Source organism: Protopterus annectens, chromosome 11.part0 (genome assembly GCF_019279795.1).
Source record: "Protopterus annectens isolate FY-2018-M chromosome 11.part0, PAN1.0, whole genome shotgun sequence".
Taxonomy (NCBI): domain Eukaryota; kingdom Metazoa; phylum Chordata; order Ceratodontiformes; family Protopteridae; genus Protopterus; species Protopterus annectens.
The window spans coordinates 1,151,411,568-1,151,433,499 of record NC_056745.1 but is presented as its reverse complement, the minus strand read 5'-3'; the positions used below and the strand labels follow the sequence as shown (position 1 = coordinate 1,151,433,499).

At 38.0% G+C, this 21,932-nt stretch overlaps 2 protein-coding genes across 2 annotated transcripts in view; one reads left to right on the top strand and one right to left on the bottom strand.

Moving 5' to 3' along the window:
- The window catches only part of FBXL13 (F-box and leucine rich repeat protein 13), a 2,081,262-nt gene that overhangs the window by 1,170,997 nt on the left and 888,333 nt on the right, over window positions 1-21,932 (top strand). The window lies entirely within an intron of this gene.
- The window catches only part of LRRC17 (leucine rich repeat containing 17), a 514,106-nt gene that overhangs the window by 237,066 nt on the left and 255,108 nt on the right, over window positions 1-21,932 (bottom strand). The window contains exon 3 of the mRNA XM_044088511.1: window positions 5,962-6,048. The gene's annotated coding sequence lies outside the window, so the exon portion shown is untranslated. The remainder of the gene's footprint in view (window positions 1-5,961; window positions 6,049-21,932) is intronic.

Sequence of the window (21,932 nt, the reverse complement as noted above, 5' to 3'; positions counted from 1 at the left end):
AGTCTTCAGGGAGAAGGGAGAAATGTCACCAAAGGAGATACTGCCAGCCCAGCTGTCTGGAATTTTGTGAATAACTATATGTCAGTTGTGAATATCAACATGACTCATATGCTTGTGTTACAAATGTGTTAGAACTGCATGTTATGTGTATATCAAACTGCTGGTACAGAAGTATGTGTTGAACAGGGTTTGTACAGTACTGAGCTTAGTGATGTATCCACAGTGTATCCTGCTGGATTAGAACAGAAATGTATATACACTACTGTAACTGTTTAGATGTATATATTTTAACAATGGAAACTGAAACACAGAAAGTTAACTTCAGAAGAATAGCTGAAAATTGAAATTACTTTTTGACCACGTAATAAAAAGATGTTATCTCATTTTCAGTGCAGTTACAGACACATATTTTCTTGCAAGTGTTTATTGTTTTATGACTTTCAGGATCTGCTTTAGATCTAAGGAAAAAAAAAACTTGTTTATGTATTTTCACAGGTAGATGCTAAATGCTGTTGTTTTTGAGCCTGGGAACAGAAGTCAGAAATAAGTAAGTTAACTAGGGTACAGTAATTTCTCTTCGAAACAGTCAGGAATATAGTGAAGTATAGCTTAGATGTTTTACTTATTTATTTGAGACTGTCCTGCAATGTTGTTTTAAATATTTCCTGTGATTTTGAACTCTGGTGTAACTGTGATTATATACTGAGTATTTTCTTGTTCTTTTATTATTTATAATTAAATATATTTAAACCTTTCATTGTGGCTTATATTTGTGAGACATATTTAAGTTCTGAGTGTACTTGCATATTTATTTGATGACACTGTGGGCCACTCCTAATAGCATTACTCTTGGTCAAACTACCATTTGGATTAATAGTAACATTACAAGGTAAGATTGGACACCCTTTAATAAGGGCCTTAAAGTAGCTGATAAAGACATGGCTGGTGGCTGATAACTACCTTATAGTCTGGGCAAAAGGGGGCATAGCTAGCAAACCTGTGCCTGTGTGCGTGTGTGTGTGTGTGTGTGTGTGTGTGTGTGTGTGTGTGTGTGTGTGTGTGTGTGTGTGTGTGTGTGTGTGTGTGTGTCTATATAAATCAAACCTCAAGGAGTGTGTGTGTCAGCTATTTGGGCAGGGACATGAAGCACTGGTTGGGCAGAGGGGGTGATGGAGGTCTTGGCTTGGTCACTCAGCTGTGATCTCATCTTTATAGCTGTGCCAGGGTGGAGTCTTATTGGGGATCTGGAGAAAGAGGAAGAAACCAGCCCTGAACTGACTGTGTTCTTTGTGCGCTCTTAAGGGAAATTTGACTTGATGCAGAGAGCTGCATCTGGAAATACTGGCTGTGTATTTGTCATCAACCCAATCTATGTCCCCTACTGGTGCTAGTGGTGAGGATTGAGGCTCCTTGATTACTGGGGCAGTGTTGGGGCATCACAACTTCTTTTGAGGATATTTCTAATCAGACATCCCAGAAGCTTGACTCCAAAGACCATAAGTAAAAATGGATAGAACACTTAGTTCTTATTAATAAAAGTAATGAGTAATACTTTAATTTAAATCAGATCACTTGACTAGAAGTTTAAACTTGAAACAATTTTCAAAGAAAATTGTTGCATTCATTTTTGTTTCTCTTGATAAAGAAGCTGAAATCATTGCCATATTTGGAAAGAGAATATATGCAACAGCTATTTTTTTTCACGTTTGCCAATATCAGGTATTTAGTTCAGACCGAATCTTGAACACAAAACGTTTGACAGATAGTTCTATTAAAGATAATCTGTGCAAGCAAACTACCTTAGCAGATAAGGCAGGAACTCAAATGACTTTCAGAAGACCAGGCTCTATTTCTCGGAAGTCTAGGCTAAAGTAGATGGCCTTTGGCTTACCAGGTTCACTGATGATTGCAGATTGGGTGCAATCATTCAGTCCCCTGATGATGTTAACATATTAAAGAAGGGGCTAAAACAGACAAATGACTGATGCCAAAACCATGGTCTAAAACTAAACCCAAAAAAGTGCATTATTATCCCCTTTGGCAAAGTGGAATTTCCTGCTAATTACAATATTAACAGCACCCCTGTAAGTTCAAACCCAGTGATGTGAGATCTGGGAACACAGGTAGATAGCAATCTGAACTTCGACCACCAAGTTTCCACAATGGTAAAGAAAGCCATCTACATTCCACATCTCATAACTAAGGGCAATGCATCCAGATCTAAGGATGTTATAACTCTGTTGTGCTCGATCCTTATCAGACCATTAATAGAGTGCAATGCTCCCTTCTGCATGTACCTCACCAGACACCTGGAGCAGCTGGAGAGGCCACAGTGGTTTCTCACCAAGAAAATACAGGGCCTCCAAACCTTGACTTACGTGGAAAGACTGAAAGTGCCCTGTCTCTGTACTCTGTATCATATTGGCAGCTGAGAGGCGACTTGTGCATGGCCTACAAGGCAGTTTTTGACCCTGCTCTGATGGATATGCTGCATGTCCACAAGTCAAATGGCATAAGAGTCACTCACTCTACAGAGCTTAACCTAGCCTGTGACATTAACAGAACATGCTGGAGAGACATATATATCTCCTAGAGATTGTGCTACTCTGGAATAAATGTCCAATTTACATGAAGCAGAGCTCCTTAATGACCCTATTCAAGCATAACATAGAGAATGGATGGGAGACCACAAATTCACTCCAGGGGTGACACATATGTCCCTCATGGACAGGTGTAGTCGGTGTTTATCATAGACTCTGTCTGTGAATTATGTCATCTAACCAAGGACAATTGAGGTAGCTTAGGATTAATATGGCTAGTCTTGTAAGAGCTTCAGGGCTGCTGACCTAGTAATCTCCTATGAACCTATGAACCTATGACTCACCGTACATATGAGTCTTTGGATGTTTCAGCATTCATAATAGCTGGAAGGGATGTTGTATTAAAAAAAAAAAAACAAAAGCTTAACCAAGTGATATTAAACAACAGGCCCTTTGTAAGGTATCAGTTAATAGTTACCTGTTTTGTAAATCTGTAGATGATTTGAGGAAAGGAAAGGAAATGTCAGATTTGCACTTGTTCAAGTAGACTCGTGTAAGTACTAGGCACTCAGTTTATAGACCATTACAAGCCTTGCCAAAAACAGAAACTTCAGAGTCTGTGAAATAGCAGTAATGGGGTGTGTGTAAAATCTGCACTAAATGTGAACAGTTCCCTTAAGCTCTTCACTAGTTTGCTTAAGTGTGCTCTTAACATAAGTGAAATGAAACTTCTTATAAGCATTAAATGATTTATTTATTTCGTTTGTTATATAATTTATTTATATGGGTATTCCCCAATAAGGTTTTGGTTATAAATTATTTTGCGTAGTTAGGGCGCACCTCATCAGTACAACTAATTAAATGGAGTAGAAGTCAGAGGTGTAGGCAGTAGCTGTAACAGTGGGATTGATCAGAGGAGGATTTCATCAAAATTTATTTAGATTATCAAGTAACTGAAAAAAGTTTGCTTTTGAGAAGTTCCTAAACACACAGGTATTTGCAGGAGAAGCACCACCAGTTTTCATGCAAAAGATCACTGATTTGTGGTCTGATTTAAGAAGGGGGGCTGGTACATATGGAAGTGTACAAGAAGTGGCCATATTTGTGAAGATAAATTCAAGGATATTCTTGTCTACCCTCCTACTTTTTTGCAGCAATTTGAAGAATATCTCAAGGCAATTTTTTCAGAAAATTTCAACAAGAGTATTCCATGGGAGGAGGAAAGTCATCCTGAATACCCTATAAAAAATTAAGACAAAGAAGTTAATGTAGCTTGCGACCCCTTCCATTTCTTACAAGATCATTATACAGTGGAAGGAAAGTTTTACCTGTCTGCGTCAAGTTATCAGCAGGTTGCTAGATAAGTGAGTGATAACACACAAGAACATATAAATGGTTCTATCCTAAGTCTGATTACTCATACTCCATTCTATTTTTACATAGTCTTGAAATTAATTTTCCTTTTGTTACAGAAGCAGGTTCTTCACTGGGTTTGCAAGTATTAACAAACTCATAGTTTTTCTTGTAGTCCTAAAAAAATAGAATCAGAGACAAGTTACAAATATTTAAATCTTCATCCAATTTATGTCAGACAAAATATTCAAGACGCTAACCTTGAAAATCTTGCTTCAACAACTGCATCAATAAGTTTGGGTATCATTTTTTGAATATGGTGGGTGATAATATACTCACAGCTATATATCCAGCTTACAGGAAATAAATCTCAGGAGTGAAGTGAATACTTCACATCTAATTTTTCTCTATTCTACTTGGCTCGTCTGTAAATCAGTGATTGTCATAAAATGTCTGACCCTAGTTTTGGTCTTTTGAGACCCTGAAAATTCAAAAATGTCCTTGTCTAGATGATAGCATCATAGCAACAGATTCCCTTACATCACTGCAGCAAAACTTTCAGTTGCTTAGCTGTCTAGGTATTATACTGAGTAGAGATGCCAATTGACACCAAGGAGAATGCTGATTCTAGAAGAAGTTCTGAAGTTTACAGTTTACAAGCATTTTAACAGGGTCAAGAATTTAACTCACAAAGGGAATCTCCTTCATGCTTAGCTAAAGGAAGTGAAAACAGTACAAAAAAAACAAAAATTTACATTAAAACGTACTAAAAGAACCATTTTTTAGCTGACAGAAAATTCATGTGACAGTCCCAAAAACAGTATATTCCTAGACAACAAAACTATTTTGTCAGAAAAGTACCTCTTTAGTCTTGAAATTAATTATGGAAGCTTTTCCCCCCAGCAATGGGGAAATGTCAGCCAATCATTAATTCCAAAAGCTTGTTAGAGGAGTGCTCTTCCATGGCAGGAAAGTTTTGAAGGGCTTGCCAACCAAACCGCTGATTTTCACCAACCCTGTTCAAACTGATAAAGGTCTGGGCATGTGGAAGGTGTCTTTAAGCTTTGGAAGCTGACTGGCTGTTATATCCTAGGCAGGATACAATCCATAGAGCAAAGGCTACTGCAACAGTGATCTATTTGAACATCTGCTGTTATGGTAAGATTACTTACCCAACTCTACTTTCTTTAATTTTATTGACCTGGTTACTTTCTTCATGTTTACATTATGATTTGCATAAATTAATCTCATATTATATTTTTAGCTACAAAAGAAACTCAGATCCCTTAATCATCCCATTTGGTTGTTTTCTTCCTGGCTAGTGTCTCAGTTTCTGCTTGTACTACATCTAGTGCCACATTATACTTTGCTGACCTTTGGTGAGGAAGAAAAGAATACTAAAAATCCATTGTGCAGTCATCCATATGTTACTAAGTATAAACATGTGTCTTCCATGTTATCAGATTCACCTCCTGAAGTTATTACATTTGTTGAGAAAGCATATCTGTTGATGAAATTTCATAGCTGGTGTGATTAGAAATTTTAATCAACAAAATGAGATGCTTTTGTTATTGCTGAACAACCACAGTCATTGATTTATACTCTTGATACTACTCAGTTCAAGCATAAAATGTAAACTGCAGCTCAGTACCAGATATGAAGGCTCCACCTTCTACGGATCCTAACAAAATATACAGGTTCACAGAAAAGTAGTTTTTCTTACATAGCAGACATTTTGTGAATCCTGGGGTGTTAGAACTGATGGCATATCCCACTAAGGGATCTTTTTCACTGGGAATTATATTGTTAAGTATGGAATGAGGGGTTATAATAGTGTATGGAAAAAAATACTCTGCATTTCACCATCCTTTCAGTAAGAGCTTTAAACTACTAAGACTAGTTATCAAAGGAAGTAACTAAAGAAGAACTAAGAAATCTGAAGAAAGCAGTCTCTAAGCTTGAAGGCCAGATGGCTAAATGTAGTTATGATGAAGTTAAAGTATCCTGCAGGACACCAGCTTCTGGAGTGATCATAGGACACTATACCTATGTAAGACTCTGGAGTTACCTTGAGGATGTCAAAACAGCCCTTTGGGATGCTCCTCTGATTCCTAAAACTCTGATTTGGAAAATGATCCATCAGATTTTTTCATACCTGGAAAAAGGGAGAGAGGAAAAAAATAAAGGTCTCAGAAAATTTCATGTTTCCACAATCAGTAAAATTTATTACTTTATCTCCTTATCAGATCATAAAGCATAAACACCTGTGACTTTCTGTACAAAAAGTATATTGGCTCCAGTTTAAAGCAAGAGTAAGACTGCTACTGTCATCAGTGACTTTTAAACTCATTCAGCTAAACAGCTGCACTGTACTAGCCAATACATTGTGAAAATGTGCTACTACTCCGTAATCCTATGCCTAGTAAAGCTTCTTTTTTAAGTAATGCATTTAAGACAAGTGCTTAGGGCTTCTCAAAACGTGTCCTGCTAAATAAAATGCAGTCATTCAACTTATAAGGAATGATAAAACTAAAATAGTTTTAGGAAAAAGAATTGCCAGAATGTTAAGTTACTGTAAATGTTATTGACTTAAAAATACCAGATAGTGCAATTATTGGTTTGCATTACATATTGACCTGGGAAGGCGTACAATAAAGCTCACAGACAGTCGAATTCTTCTCCTTTAATATCACAACCAAAGCACAATAACAAAGCTCTGCATTAACATCCTGAATTACATTTTCATTTGTAAAACTTCATCAGATGTGGGCTTTTTATTGTATTAACTTCCACCCTCATATGCAGGAGTACCTCCTTCTGAAAGTGAAAATGCTTCTGCTTCTTCTTCTCTTATAATTGTCCTTTCTGAAGCATATATATATATATATATATATATATATATATATATATATATATACATACATATATATATATATATATATATATGGGTCTACTTCTTTTGATCGACAGACCATTTGATCGAAACTCATTTAGTCAAAATATCATTTGATCAAAAACAAGTATTCAAGGCATAAAACTGGGATTTGTCCCCCTCCCCAATGTAGTGCGACCCTGGAGTTGATATATATATATATAGTTGGGGGGGGGGCACAGCCCCCCACCTATTTTTGTTTAAAAGAAGAAAATAAAACAAAAAGTACACATTTTAAATGAAAATAGGTTGTTTACTTATTTTGCTAAAAAGAAAATAGATAAGACAGGTAGCAAACAGACTGTATCCAAATATCTTGGCAGTTGTACTTCCTTTTGTGATGATGCCCATGACAGAACATTGTAAATGATGGTGAAGTCTTTTTCTTCTAGATCAGCAGTTATTTATTCATCTTATATGGTGTTGCATTAGTGCAAAATATTTGTAAAGTTGCTACTTAGGATCATAGGAAGTTACTAGGCTATTGGCCCTGAGGCCCTTACAAGCCTAGCCAAGAATTTAGCCCATGTTCCAACAAGTCAGCACCCTATGCCACTATCCAGCAGGGACACAGGTGGAATCCCAGGGGTGTATTGTTTGTTCCCCATCCAGTTATCCAGGTTACACTTAAAAAGGATTAATGAGGTACTCTATTTGATGTTGAGAGGGAGTCTGTTCCATAAAACGGGGAGTCTCTGGGACACAAATCTGTCCTGCCAACAAGTCCTATTGATGTCACAGACCAGGTTGAGGTCACGGGTATGGGTTACTTGAGTCGAGCATGACTTGTGGATATGCGCCAGTCCCATCAGGGCGGGGTCTGAGATTGCTTTGTATGCCAGACAGAGGTCACCTCTGAGGATTCTATAGAAGACTGAGTAGAGGGACAGGGCCTTTAGCCTATCTGTGTAGGGTAGATGTTTGAGGCCCCGGATTCTCCTGGTGAGGAACATCTGTGGTCTCTCCAGCTGCTGCATGTGTTTTGTGAGGTACGTGCCGAAAGGGGCATTGTACTCAATAATAGGTCTTATAAGGGGAAAAATACAGACATGTTATGATCACCTTGTCCCTGGATGAGATACCCTTACTAATGAGGTTGGCCATGTAGAAAGCTTTCCGTACTATGGAGGCAATATGGTGGTCAAAAGTCAGTTTGCTATCAACCTGGGTGCCCAAGTCTTTCACGACTGATTGCCTGCTTAGGACCTTATTATCAATGTGATAATTTGTGCGGAAGCCACTCTTCCCAAAGGGGATGATGATGCATTTTTTGGCATTCAGTCTGTGGCCATGTTTCTGGCGCCAGTCATTTGTTTGGGTGAGACCTTCTTGGAGGATGTCCACATCACTAGGGGAATTGATGACAGCACTCAGCTTGCAGTCATCTGCAAACTTGGTCAGCCATATCCCACTGGTTTTGACCTGCACCTCAGAAAAGTATATTCCAATCAGCAGAGCCCCCAAGTCCGATCCCTGGGGTACACTGCTCATTACGGATCTACTGTTTGAGGTGACTTCCCCTTTTTTGACAAGGTGGGTTCTATCAGTGAGTCAGTTTGCTACCCATCTGGTAACATATGGATTGATGCCTAGTTGAGATAGTTTATATATTATACCTGAGTGGGGAATAATATCGAAGGCTTTGACCAGGTCAAGGTAGGTGGTGTGCACTGTCTTCCCCTTGTCCATGGCCTTGGTGACTGTCTCAAAGAAGTCATGACCTCCCCTTGATGAAACCAAACTGTGTGGGATCAAGTGTCTGAAGGTTGCCAATGTCCTTGTTAATGAGGTCCATGACAATCTACTCCATGGCCTTGCAGATCAGGCTAGTTAGGCTGATGGGTCTATAATTTCCTGGATCGGTGGACGCTATAATCCATCGCTACATTTATAAGGCATTTCAAGTTAAGCCATTCTCAGAACAACTCTGAGTTTTCCAGGGCCTTCCTATATGATATGTTATGATATCTGTCTACTACCTACCATAAGGGAAGGTGCTGCTTAGGATTCTAGACATGACTTCTGATGTCTCAAAGTATGACAGTATAGTAAGGCACTTAGCTAAGTATCTCATCACTTGTATTACTCTCCCTCCATCATACTCTATATGCATAGTCATTTTACGGTATGTTATTAAGAGGTTGTATTTCTTGTTTACTACTTTTATAAAGCTTTCAGTACTTGATGCTTCTCTTGATAATAAGAACCTTTTTGCTGCTGTTGCTGAGCTTTTTAAGTCCCTCCAGGATAAAAGCAAGGTCTTGCAGGATTTGAAACATATTTTTGTCTCTCCTATCCCTAAGTTCCAGGGGAATTTTCCATCCAAATCTGCTTTTGCATGCAGACAGCTTTGTCCTCCTCCTAAAGGTAAGAAGGGTTCTATCCATGTACTTCATTCTAAGTCTACTCAGACTCTTGCTTCTCAGAAGCCTCCTTTTCAAGACAAACCAGGTTCTGTATGACAGTTTGCTTCCTCTTTCCTTGGGTCAGGTTCCCTTGTCCCTTTGTCTTTCCCTGTCCCTTCCCAATTGGTTAACGGTTACTTAAGACTCTTGGGTTTTGCCCATCATTCGCCAGGGACACTTCATGGTTTGGAAATCCATTCTTCTTCTTTTCTGGCCATCCCTCAACCTCCTCAGGAATAGCTTCCTTTCTTGACAGAACTGCTTCAGGGCCTTTTGGGACACAGTACCATTTGAGTTGTGCCCCCTGGCCAGGAAGAGAAGGGGTTTTATTCCAGGATGTTTTTGGTTCCCAGGAAGGAAGGCACCTGGAGACCCATTTTGGATCTTTCTCAGTGCAGCACCTTTCTGAAGGTCCCTTACTTTTGGATGTTACCCCTTCAAACCATGTTCCCTGTTCTTCTTCCCCAGGCTTTCTTAGTATCCCTGGACCTCAAGGATGCTTATCTTAAGACCTAGAAATGTAGTGGCATCAGTTCTAAGTTGCCATTGCAATTCTTTAAATTCTAGGAGGTCATCAGTAGATCCCCCTCTTTGTCACAGCTCTACATGGTCAATGGCAAGAAACTTAAAATTATGGTCATTGTGTACATTAATGTATCTAAAGATGGCGTTCCTTAGGTCCTTTTCATCTATATCATGATGATGTTGGTAAATTCTTTGTCTCTGAGACTTTGCTTTGTTTTTCCAATATAGAAACACAGGAGTGACATAAAGCTAGGTATACCACTAGTTTAGAACCACAACAGTAATGTCTTAATGACAGTCTATCTATCAGCAGTGTTTTAAAATTAAAAGCTGCATTCCTTTTGTAGAATTATTTTTGCAAAAACTTGAGCTGGGTTTAGCGAATAACTTGGTCATACCAATATCTATGTACAAGACAAGAGTATTTTATGTAATATTGTTTTAGAAAAGATTCTATACACGTTTCAGAGATCTCTGTTTATCATTGAAGTTTTGAAATGTTTCCAAGCTAAGTTAATTTGTACAGAGTCCACCTTTTTCTTTGTTTTTTAGAGGCTTAAACAGGTGTATTGTTGCTACACACACACGGGTCAGCATTGTTTTATGTGGAATCTTTTGTGGTTAACTTTGTTTTTAACATGTATTAGTGAGAATACACCTGGGTGCACGCATGTATATATGAGAATGGGTATTAATGTGCGCATACATACATGCACTGGAAGTTGACATCTTTGCATAAGTATTTAACTGTTTTAGCATGTTCTTTTGCAAAAAGAACCTACTAGTTTCTACATTAAATACAGGGTTAATTTTAGTATAGGAGGAGGTAGGAGTGGTGTATTTAAGTAATTAACCAATCATTGATGTTTAGATATTATTTAAATGTTGGATATAGTATTTGGTTTTGTTCTGAAGTCTCCCATTTTCATGAGACGAAAGTGCTTAATAAATTATTATTTTTATACAGTCCTTGGTCTGTTATCTCTCCGTTTCTTGCGTTTTAAGGAAGGAAAGGTAAAAGAGTGGGATAAGGCCATTTGGAAGTCTGGAATTCAGGTTAGAAATTGTCTTCCTTATCAAGGATTTGTAAGAGTATAGGCAAAGAGAATGGAATATGTGAAAGAGCAGCTCTGGGTGAGTTTTTAGTTGCTTCTAGAATAGAAACTGCCATTTAAAAAGGGATAATATTTGTCATAATGAATCAAAGAAAACAGTTTTCAATTTTACTTATAATAGTCTCCATCAAATGATAATATTTAACATTATATCTGTTAATGTCAGTGGGTTGAACAACCCCATGAAAAGGACTACTTCTGTCAACAAATATTTAATCCACCATAAAGCAGATTTGGCATTCATTCAGGAATCCCACTTAATAACAGAAGATCTAAACAAATTAACCATACAGGATTATAAGATTTTGGTAAGTTCAAACTACAACCACAAAAGAAGAGGTGTCCTAATTTTACTCAGAAAATCAATGAGAATTCCAGAAATAGCTAATTCGTACTCAAGCAATGAAGGTATGCTCACTTTAGTTATACTAGATAAAAACATGTACATTTTTGGATATCTACTGGATACTGGGTGTTAGGACTAAAACTGTGAAAAAACATTTTGGGGCCATAACATTAAAGTCTAAAGGTGATTTACTATTAGCAGGTGATTTTAATTGTATCTTGTCCTCCACTGATGCAACAAGCTCTAAGCCCTTCATGATGTCCCCCAGTTGCAAAGAACTTGAAAAACTACATAAAAGACAGAAACCTAATTGGCATTGATGGTATAAAAATATTATCCTCCCTGAAGTATTCTCACTATTCTTACAGATTTGGCACACAGACTAACATAGACAAAGTTTTTGTGGCCAGTTCTTTACTGGCCAAAACTGATAATTTAATGCTGACATCATGCCCTTTGACTGACCACAATCCTATCACCTTCAGTGTAATACTTAATATTTACCTCTTAAACTTCTGCCAAAGACTACCTGCTTAACTAGTAACAGTACACAGATTTAAAGAAAGGTTTCTAGATGAAGTAAAGCTTTACATAGACGCCAATAATAATGGAGAGATTTCAGATATTATCCTATGGGATGCTTTAAAGGTAGTCTTACATGGTAAAGTCAAAAGTTGATATATAAATAAAAGGAAAGAGTGGTTGGGATAAAAAACTGGTAGACATACAAAAAGAAATTGATGAACTAAAACTAAAACTAAAACTTGCATCAAATGACAAATTTGCATTACTGACATATGTAAACTGAACAAGGAATATCAGGATATCATGCAGCATAAATTATCAATAAATCTTGAAAAAATCTGATTACAATCCTACTCATTTAATCCCAAGAGTATGCACAGGATTGCAATTAGATCTAAATATTTAAATGAGAAAAGTCATATAAAAGAAATAACATAGACTAAAAATAATCAGACTATCAAAGTTACAGATCTAAGAATATCTTATGTTTTTAAAACCATTACAAGAATATTAATAATAACTCATCTACAAGTGATAAGAAAAGTATAGACAACTTGCTAATAATATTCAAAAGAAAGTATCCAAACACAATACTAATAACATAGATAACCCCCTTTCCTTTAAAGAATTAAAGGAACAAATAAAAAATCTTAAGACAAAAAAGGCACCAGGGCTGGATGGTCTAATTCTGGAATTTTATAAACTCTTAACCTGATAATATCTTGAAAATCTTACTCAATGTATTCCAAGAAGTTAAAACTACAGCAAACATCCCTCCCTCATGGAAATATTCTATCATCTCTCCCATCTTAAAACCAAATAAAGAGCCCAACCTTTGCACACGGCACAGGCCAATCTCTTTGCTTAACATTGCCTACAAGATTTTCATGTCTTTCTAAGCAGACAGATTAAATAATACTCTTTCAATATTAATTAATGGAGACCAAACCGGGTTTATCAACAACAGAAAGGTACAAGACAATGCAATTAGATTACTGTTCTTAATAGACTTAGCAAACAAGAAAAAAACAAGCTTTCTATTTTAAGCTTTGATATAGATAAAGCGTTTGACTCCCTAAGTTGGCCATATCTGTTTAAAGCTCTGCAAAAATAAAATTTCTCCCCAAACTTTATAGGATTAATTAAAAAACTATATGAAAAGTCCATAGCCTATGCAAAGATTGGATCTTATCTATCTAGCCCATTCAAAATATTAAGAGATATTAAACAGGGGTACCCCCTCTCCCCATTACTCTTTGCCCTGGCTATTGAGCCTCTTGCAAATTATGTTAGAAATAATGGCAGCATTAAAGGATATAAAGCATCAGGCAAATTATCTCCCAATATACAACTATTTGCTGATGACCTACTAATAACTTCTAATGATATTGAAAGTTTAGTAGATCACCAATTACATAATCTAGACTTCTTTGCAAACATATCTGGTCTAAAATTCAATCACAACAAAACTAGTGAATAAAAATGTTACAATGAAACTTAGATCAAAAAGAGACATAAACTGGGAGGGCACGCATATTAAATATCTAGGTATCATTATTGAATCTAATTATAAAAAAATAATTCACATCTAAATACCAACAACTTATAAACTCAGTTAGTAGTCTAATAGACAGTTGGAACTGACTCTTTTTCACATTTGAAGACAGACTAACTTTAATCAAAATGAGACTGTTACCTAAAATCTTATTCATTGGCCAAGCTCTAATAATCCCCCCCCCCTGTCAAAACTAAACAGAAAATTAATAACTTTTTACTTAACTTCCTTTGGTATCCCAGAAAACAAGAATTTATCTTCTCTGACAGAACACAAGTTGAGATGAAGGAGGTATAGGGTTTCTAAATATTGATTTTTATTTAAACTCTGCATTTATTAACATAGCATTGCTTTAGAATAATACTTCTTATACATCATATTCGAAATCAATACATTAGACCTTACTTCTTAATAGTAATAGGACCTTGCTTGAACCATATACTCAAATACATACAAGCACCTTTATATGGATTTTAAAAATATACATTCAATGTGAAAGGTCAAAACTTTTTCTCACACCTCTTATAAACCAAATATTGCTGCTGTTTAAAAAGTTTATGTTTTCTAATCAATTAATTAAGAATTTATTAATAACTATGTTTCCTTTTGCTTATACAAATGAATGTTTGATATCTTTTGATACTCAGAAAAAGAATTTAAGAAGGGTGACATATTATACTGGAATCAATTTCTCTTAGCTAATAAAATAAGTTCTGCAGAGTATTTGATCAGCAGATATAGTTTGCAAAATTGCAATTGGCTGGACATCCAAACTTATAAGGATTTTATCCAAACTAAGCTCAAACTCTTATTAGAGGCATGCAATAAGAATAACTTAAAAATCTTGGATTTTATCTCAACAATTATTAATAGCTCACCCAAGAATACTTCATACATATCTGTTATTTATAAAATTCTCAGAAATGATTTTAGCAAAACAGATGTTTCTTTTTGGAATTATTCAAGTGAAGTTAATAGACAAGTATTTTCAGAAAAAGATAAAAAAAAACTTTGTTTACAGTCGGTAAAGGAACCCACATCTTCCCTGTATTGGCATGTGTACACATGGACATTTTTAAGTAGATGTATTTTTCACTCCACATAGACTAGCAATAATGTACAAGAAAGATGAAATGAAATGCTGGAGATGTGGACACCCTGATGCTGACTGGATACATATATTGTTAATTACAAAATAATTTCCCCATTTAGGTTAGACTTTAAATATCTTGGTAAAGCTCTATGGAATGACAACTCTGCAATTTCTGACTCCCTTATCCTTTTCAATGTTTCTGTTCTTAAAGTCATTCCTAAAACCAAACATTTTTCCTATAGTCTATCCTCTCTATAGCAAGGAAAATTGTTACTACAAATTAGAAATGCCAATCTACTTCTGTCTATAAAGTTGAGTTTATTCATCTTGTGAAATACATTTGTAAGAATGAGATTGCTACTATAAAAGCAAGGACAAAACCCTTCATTTAATTGCTTTGACAAAATTGTCCCATCTGTTAGAGAAATATTAAGTGTTCTCCTGTGTATATTGTTTTTTTTTAGTTGTTACGGATATTCTATATAGTTCATTTGTTTTTTCTTGTTACTATACTGTTAAGTTATTGTGTTCTAAAACGAATAAAAACATTTAGGAAAAAAGCAATAATCAGTAGGATATATAAAATATTGCACAATAATGATAATAATCAATGAGATGAGGTAAGAAAAGATTGGGAAGAGAGACTGGAAAAGTAATTTACAAAGGATCAGAGGAACACATCTGTATGGCTCCCAAGTGGGCAACAAAGTCTAGAGGGTTTAGGAGTTTTGCATGAGTGTTTGCATAAGTATTTTTACACCCAGAGTTGACTCAGAGAATTTTTCCTCAGGCAGATGGCAATTGCTGTAGATGTGATGAAAAAGAGAGTGGAAATTGAGAACCTGTTTTGGGGCATTTGAAGAGTTGATAGGTTTTATAAATTTCCTACAAAATACTTTGTCAAAAATGTTGAAGGAGCAAATGATAGTAACTAAGGAAATTATTATTTTGAGCTGGGATATAAGACCTGACTTGCCTAAATGTAATAAAACCTTGCAAAGATTAATGTTATTTGTTGCCAAAAATGGAAATAAAAATCTAAATTAAGCACAACTAAAGTATTGAATATTGTCAAGAAGGTAAATAAACTGGAGATGGGATTTTTAGAAAAGTGAGGGAACAAATTACATATAGATAAATGGCATTTGTAGGAATAGTCATGAAAAATAGTGTTCAGTAGGAGTGAAATTTAAGGAGATTCAAGATTTGAGCAATGTATGCAATGTTGGAGTGAATGATTGTTAAAGATGAAAATGAATAGGTATAATGCATGAAGTTAATGAAAAATGCTTAAAATTATATGCTTTTTTTCTGGAGCAGTATGCGTCTCCATGTCATTTTTCAATGTGTGAATTTAGTAAAGGTGTTTAGAAAAAGAACAGAAATCCTTTCCACATGAAGTCAAGAGGGAATGGTCATATAGTGTGATGAGGTTAAGCAGAAGTTTGAACTACAGGTTATAGACTACGTTTGGTATCACTGACTGATAACAGTATAGGCAAAGAGAAAGGGATAGGTGAATGCTAAGTGGAAAAAAAAGCTCTGATAGAGTTGTTAGTTGAGTATGGAAGAGAAGTAGCTGTTAATAAAGAGCTATGTAGTGGGGGGGGTCTATATTAATTTATCAAAAACTAATTCCAGTGAACAGATATTTATCGAACACAAACCAGCAAATGGCCATTCATCAAATATTCACTTCAGTGAACTTATTTTTTAAGGGAAAGAAATTACTTGTCCCTACACTGGCCAAAACACAAACTACATTATATCAAACCCACCAAGGTGGGGGGCTATGCCCCCCACCCCAGTGTGAGGGGCTGTGCCTCCCACCCCCCGTACTTATATATATATGCCAACTTCGAGATTGCACTGCAGTGGAGAAAAGGGCAACTTTCCTAATGCTGGCCAACTAACTCCCTTCCTATAGAAAAACGTTCATTTAAGTTTGTGTTCAATGAATGGCCATCTGCTGGAATTAGTTTTTGACAAATTAATATAGACCCAGTAAAGGGTATAACATATTGCATAAAAACTGTAAGAATCAATCTGAGGAGGTTAGATAATATTGGGAAAAGAGAATGATAATGCAATTTACAAAGGATCTTTGGGAAGAAATCTGTAAGGTTCCCGGATGTGCAGCAAACTCAAGCAGGTTTAGTATTTTTGCATGAAAGTGTTTTTATTACTCTTTTATACTCCAACTGGACTTCAGATGATTTACTCCTAGGTAGATAGCAAATGCTTGAGATGTGATGGGGAAGAGAGAGGCAATTAGGAAAATTTTTTTGGTGTGTGTGAATATAATGAGTTGGCAGAGTAGTTTGATGGAAATTTTGGGGGAACACATGGTTTTAACTGAGGAAATTATTCTTTTGTGAGAAGATATAGGACCTGTATTTCCTAGACATAGCAAAGCCTTACTAGATTTAATGCTGTCTGCTGCTGAAAAAAAAAAAATCAAAAATGTAAATCAGATTTTAAACCAAATATATATGAAGTACTGAATAATGAGAAGGAGCTAAAAGAACTGGAGGTGGATTTTTTTGAAAAGAGGAGGGAGCAAACTCCAAAGAAAAAAAAATGGAATTTTGGAGAATATTACATGCAGAGTAATGCTCAGGAGGAGGAGAAGCGAGGTTTAAAAGAAGTCAAGAACTGAGCAATTTATGTAATGTTGACATGAATGGAAATTGTTAAAGACAAAGTATGTATGTTTACTGCATGGCAATAACAATTGAAAGTTATAAACCCCCCTTTCCACATGTACACAGAAACCTCAGGAGATTAGCACTGTTCCATAGATAAAACCATTTTCCTCAGATGTGGTTACTGAGTCCATCCCAAGTAGTTCATGTTTTCAGAAGAGGCTAAGAAATGCTTAATCAGACTTGAAAGGCTTCCAAAAGAAAATTTTTTTTTGCCAAATTTGTTTGTCTGTCTATTGCAAGAGTGTACTTCCTTTGCTATACTTTACAGTCACAAACATATATATATATATATATATATATATATATATATATATATATATATATATATAGGTTCATAGGTTCATAGGTTTATACTAGGCTATCTGCCCTAAGGCATTTATAAGCCTAGCCCAAATTTTTGTGGCTTACGCCACCCCTTTTATGAAAAAATACTGTGCCCATTAGTTTGTTGTGCCTCTGTCCAGCAGTGACACAGAGATGATTCCCGGGGTAAACCTACGATCTCCCATCCACAGGTCTTGATTTCTCTTGAACAGAGTCAGCGAGGTGCTCTGCCTCACATGGACTGGGATTTTATTCCACAGCATAGGGAGTCTCTGAGTGATAAATCTATCCCTCCAGCACGCCCTATTTATATCCGTGCTAAGGTTTAAGTCGCTTGCTCTAGTGGTTTTGGATTTTTTGAGGTGGAGCATGTCCATTAATTCCGGGTTGGACATGGCCTTGTATGTCAGGCACATGTCACCTCTGAGCAGACGGTATGCCACTGAATAGAGCTGGAGTTTCTTCAATCTGGCAGCATATGACAGATTTTGGAGTCCCTTTATCCTTTTGGTGAGGAACTTTTGGGGTCTCTCCAATTGCTGCAGATGTCGGGTGAGATACATCCCGAATGGGGCATTGTACTCGATCATTGGTCTGATAAGTGAAGAGTACAGGGGAACAATGACCTCACTAGATCTGGATGTGAATCCCTTCATGATCAGGTGGGCAATGTAGAAGGTCTTTCTAACCACTTTAGCAACGTGAGTGTCAAAAGAAAGGCCACTGTCAACCTGGGTCCCCAGGTCCCTGATAACCTCTTCTGTGCTTAGTGGATTGCCACCTATATGGTAGCTTGGGGTTACCTTGTTTTTCCCGAAGGGTATGACTATACATTTTTTGGCATTTAACTTCAGGCCATGGCTCTGGCACCAGCTATCTGTTTCCGTGAGTCCCTTCTGAAGGATATCCGTGTCCGATGCACTTTCCACTATGGCGCCCAGTTTGCAGTCGTCTGCAAACTTTGTCAGCCAAAGTCCTCCCATGTTGGCCTGTACTTCTGAGAAGTAGATGCCAAACAATAGGGGGCCAAGGACCGAGCCCTGTGGGACACCACTTGTGACCGGCTTGGAGTCTGACATAGCGCCAGCAACGCTAACCCTGTGGTTCTGTCCTTAAGCCAGTTTGCAACCCATCTTGTGACATATGGGTTTACATTTAAGCTGGTAAGTTTTTCTACAATACCCGAGTGGGGTATTGTGTCGAAAGCCTTTGCAAGGTCAAGGTAGGCTGTATGGACTGCCTTTCCCTCATCAATGGCCTTGGTGACTGTTTCGAAGAAGTCGACCAAGTTCAAAAGGCATGATCTTCCCTTGACAAAGCCAAACTGGGTCGGGTCCAATGTCTGCAAGTCCCCTATATCTTTGTTTATGAGCTCCATTATGATCCTCTCCATAGCTTTGCAGACTAGACTTGTTAAGCTTATGGGGCGGTAATTACCAGGGTCCGTAGAGGTGCCGCCTTTGTGGAGTGGGACCACAGTTGCCGTACGCCACTCCTTGGGCACGTATCCTGTGGTAAGGCTGAGATTAAACAGCTGCCTTATGTGCGGGTTTAATTCCTCATTTAGCTCGTGTAGCACACAGCCGGGGACACCATCCAGTCCCATTGATGCTGTGTTTTTAGCTTTAGAGAGAGCAGCTTTCACCTGTGCATTTGAGATGTCCGGGAGGCTACACTCGGCTGGGATAGTTATCTCTCCTTTAGGGGGGGAGAGGGGGGTAAAGTTTGCACTGAACCTGTCTGCCAGTATGTTGGCAATGTCTGTGGGTTTCGTGATTTTTGTATGATTTTGGACTAATTCTGAGCATATCTGGGAGTTTCCACCCAGGTTCCTAACATAGCTGAAAAAGGCCTTATGATTGTCCTTTGAATCCATGGCAATTTTTCTCACAAAATTGGCCTTAGTTGATTTTATGAGTGCTCGTATTTTTTTACTAATAATGATCAGGGGTGACTTCCCTTTTATGGATTTTGTTCTATCATGTAATAGCTTTCTCCTCTTATTGTAAAGTTTGTTAATGGCTGGGGTCCACCAGACTGGACGTTTGCCCTTTGTGGAAAGAGTCTTGGTTTTATTTGGGATTGCCTGATCCATGCAGTCCTGGAGGTGTTCATAGAAGGCATTTGTAAGGGCTTCCGCAGCTTGGGTTGTGGTTTCCACTGGCTCAGGGGCGTTGAAGGATACCACACCAGTCTTGAGTAGTGTGAAGTTTGCTTTAGAGAAGTTCTTCACTATGGTCTTTTTTGTTTGGGGTGGGGCGGGATGTGGATTTCCAGTGAGATTAGTTTATGATCAGATCTCACCAATGAGGGATATACTTCTGGTGTGGAGCATTTTGTCCCCATGTTTGTGACAATGAGATCTAGTATATTTTCTTCTCTCGTGGGAACAGTGACTAGCTGTTCCATGGCATTTGAATTTATGAACTCCAGGAACCGTTGGGCTAGAAAGTTAGGGCTTGAGTAATGTTCCCAGTCTATATTCGGGTAGTTGAAGTCACCCAATATGATGGTGTTTAGAGATACATTTATACCCTCCAGTGTCTTCAGGAAGGCTGTGTGGGGTTCCTGAGTTTGAGAGGGTGGCCTGTAGCATGCTATAATTTGTAGAGCAGTTTTGCCTATGGTTAGTTGCACCTGGATGGTTTCCGAAGCTTCGTGCTTTGCCACCAACCTGGAGGTGTGGGTATCCTTTATGAATATGGATACACCCTCCTTTTGTGGTGTGGTCCGGGTTTTGGGGCGGAACGCATGATATGAGGTAAAACCTAATAGTGCCGGGGTGCTCTCAGGAGCCTTGAACCAGGTTTCAGTTACAGCACAGACATCGATGTTCTCCATACTGAGAAGGGCCTCGAGTGCGTGCATTTTGAGATTTAGACTTCTGGCATTGAGCAGCATTACCCTCAGTTTCTTCCCATTTTTGTTTTCTAGGGCGGTAGGTTTAGAATTTGAGCCTTGCCTAAAAAAGGCACTATGGGGGTGGCAAGAGCCTTAGCCAATATCCGGAATCCCAGGGGTGACAGGTGCAAGCCGTCCCTTGCGAAGCAGTGTGGCTTGTCAAGCATGAAATCCCAGGCAGACAGACACTGGATCCCCTTTGAATGACACCAGACATTAAGCCAATTGTTAAAGCTGATCATCTTGTCTCTATATTGTGGCATCATTCTTGGTGAAGGAAGGATACTGCTCAGGGTTAGGGTCATACCTGCCTGGGCTACATAATCAGAGAGCTCCTCTATGTCTCTCTTCATGTAGTCCAGGGAGGTACGTCTCATGTCGTTCACACCAGCATGGACAATGACTGTGTCATATTTGTACTTGCCGTGGAGTGACCCGAGTGCTTGTGTTATGTGGCGGATTCTAGCGCCCGATAGGCAGCTTACTGTGACCCTCTCCTTGTTCAGCCTGGTGAGTAGGACGTCAGTGTGTCTGACTATGGAGTCACCTATGACAAGTATGTTTAGTGTTGTATTTGGCCTTAAGAGCTGTGACTGCTTTGCACACTGCTTTTGTGGTTTATGTGTTGCTTGTGGGGTGTCTTGAGGTAGCAGTTGTTTGGGTGTCTGCTTTGGAGGCCTCTGCTGTTTAGGTAAATTTTTACTCAGAGCCTCCGAGTATGTCTTTGTGTGTTTATGTGTTTGATTCAGTGGAGTGGTAGCATTATGTGAGGCTGGTTTTGTGGTGTGTGTAGTTGCCTTCTCCTCCTGTCTGGTCTTGCCAGTCCTGAGTTGAGAGAGCTCAGCCTCCAGTTTGGCTAAATAGCTGCATCTCTCGCAAGTATTTGTGTTATGTGGGAGGAGGAGAGGGTTGTCTGTGTACATGAGGCAGTTATAACATTGCCTCAAGATTCCCAGATTCACCAGCTGGACCGGAGAGGAGATTGACAACTGACCTTTGGACATGCTAGAATAATATTGGGAAATCCTTAATTGAAAACAAGGGCCAGTGGGGAGTGAGGGTGTAGTGCTTTTAATTTTTAGTGCTGACTTATATAATTGCTTTAGTGATCAAGTGCCAGGTAACTTGAGTGCAATGTGTTACAAGTAACTAAATGCAAAAACGACAAACAGTAACTTTCTTTCAAGTGAAACAAGGAAATACGTACAGTAAGCAATGCAGATATCACTATTGATCCACAGAAGCGCTGAGAAGTTGCGTATTAGGTGGAATTAGCTTCCAGGGAAATAACAAGCAAACAAACAACAAGCATATAAACAAGCTAGATTCAGCAGGCCTGGATCTAGTCTATGCTAGAGCAAACAAGGTGTACCAATTTCAGTAAGATACAGTTCAAATATTCAGGCACTATAAACCTTTAACCAGAAATTCCCAGCTCAGAAGGGCAGAGTCCAGCCTCTTCTCCCACAAGAGTGCAGACCACGAACCTTCTTAATGTAAAATAACTGGCCTGAAGCCCAAGTGCCTAAACCAGAACTAATACACTTGGACACTGGGCTCTCAATCAGCAGTTCCCAACTTAGAAGGATGAAAGCTACCTGTCCTGCCAC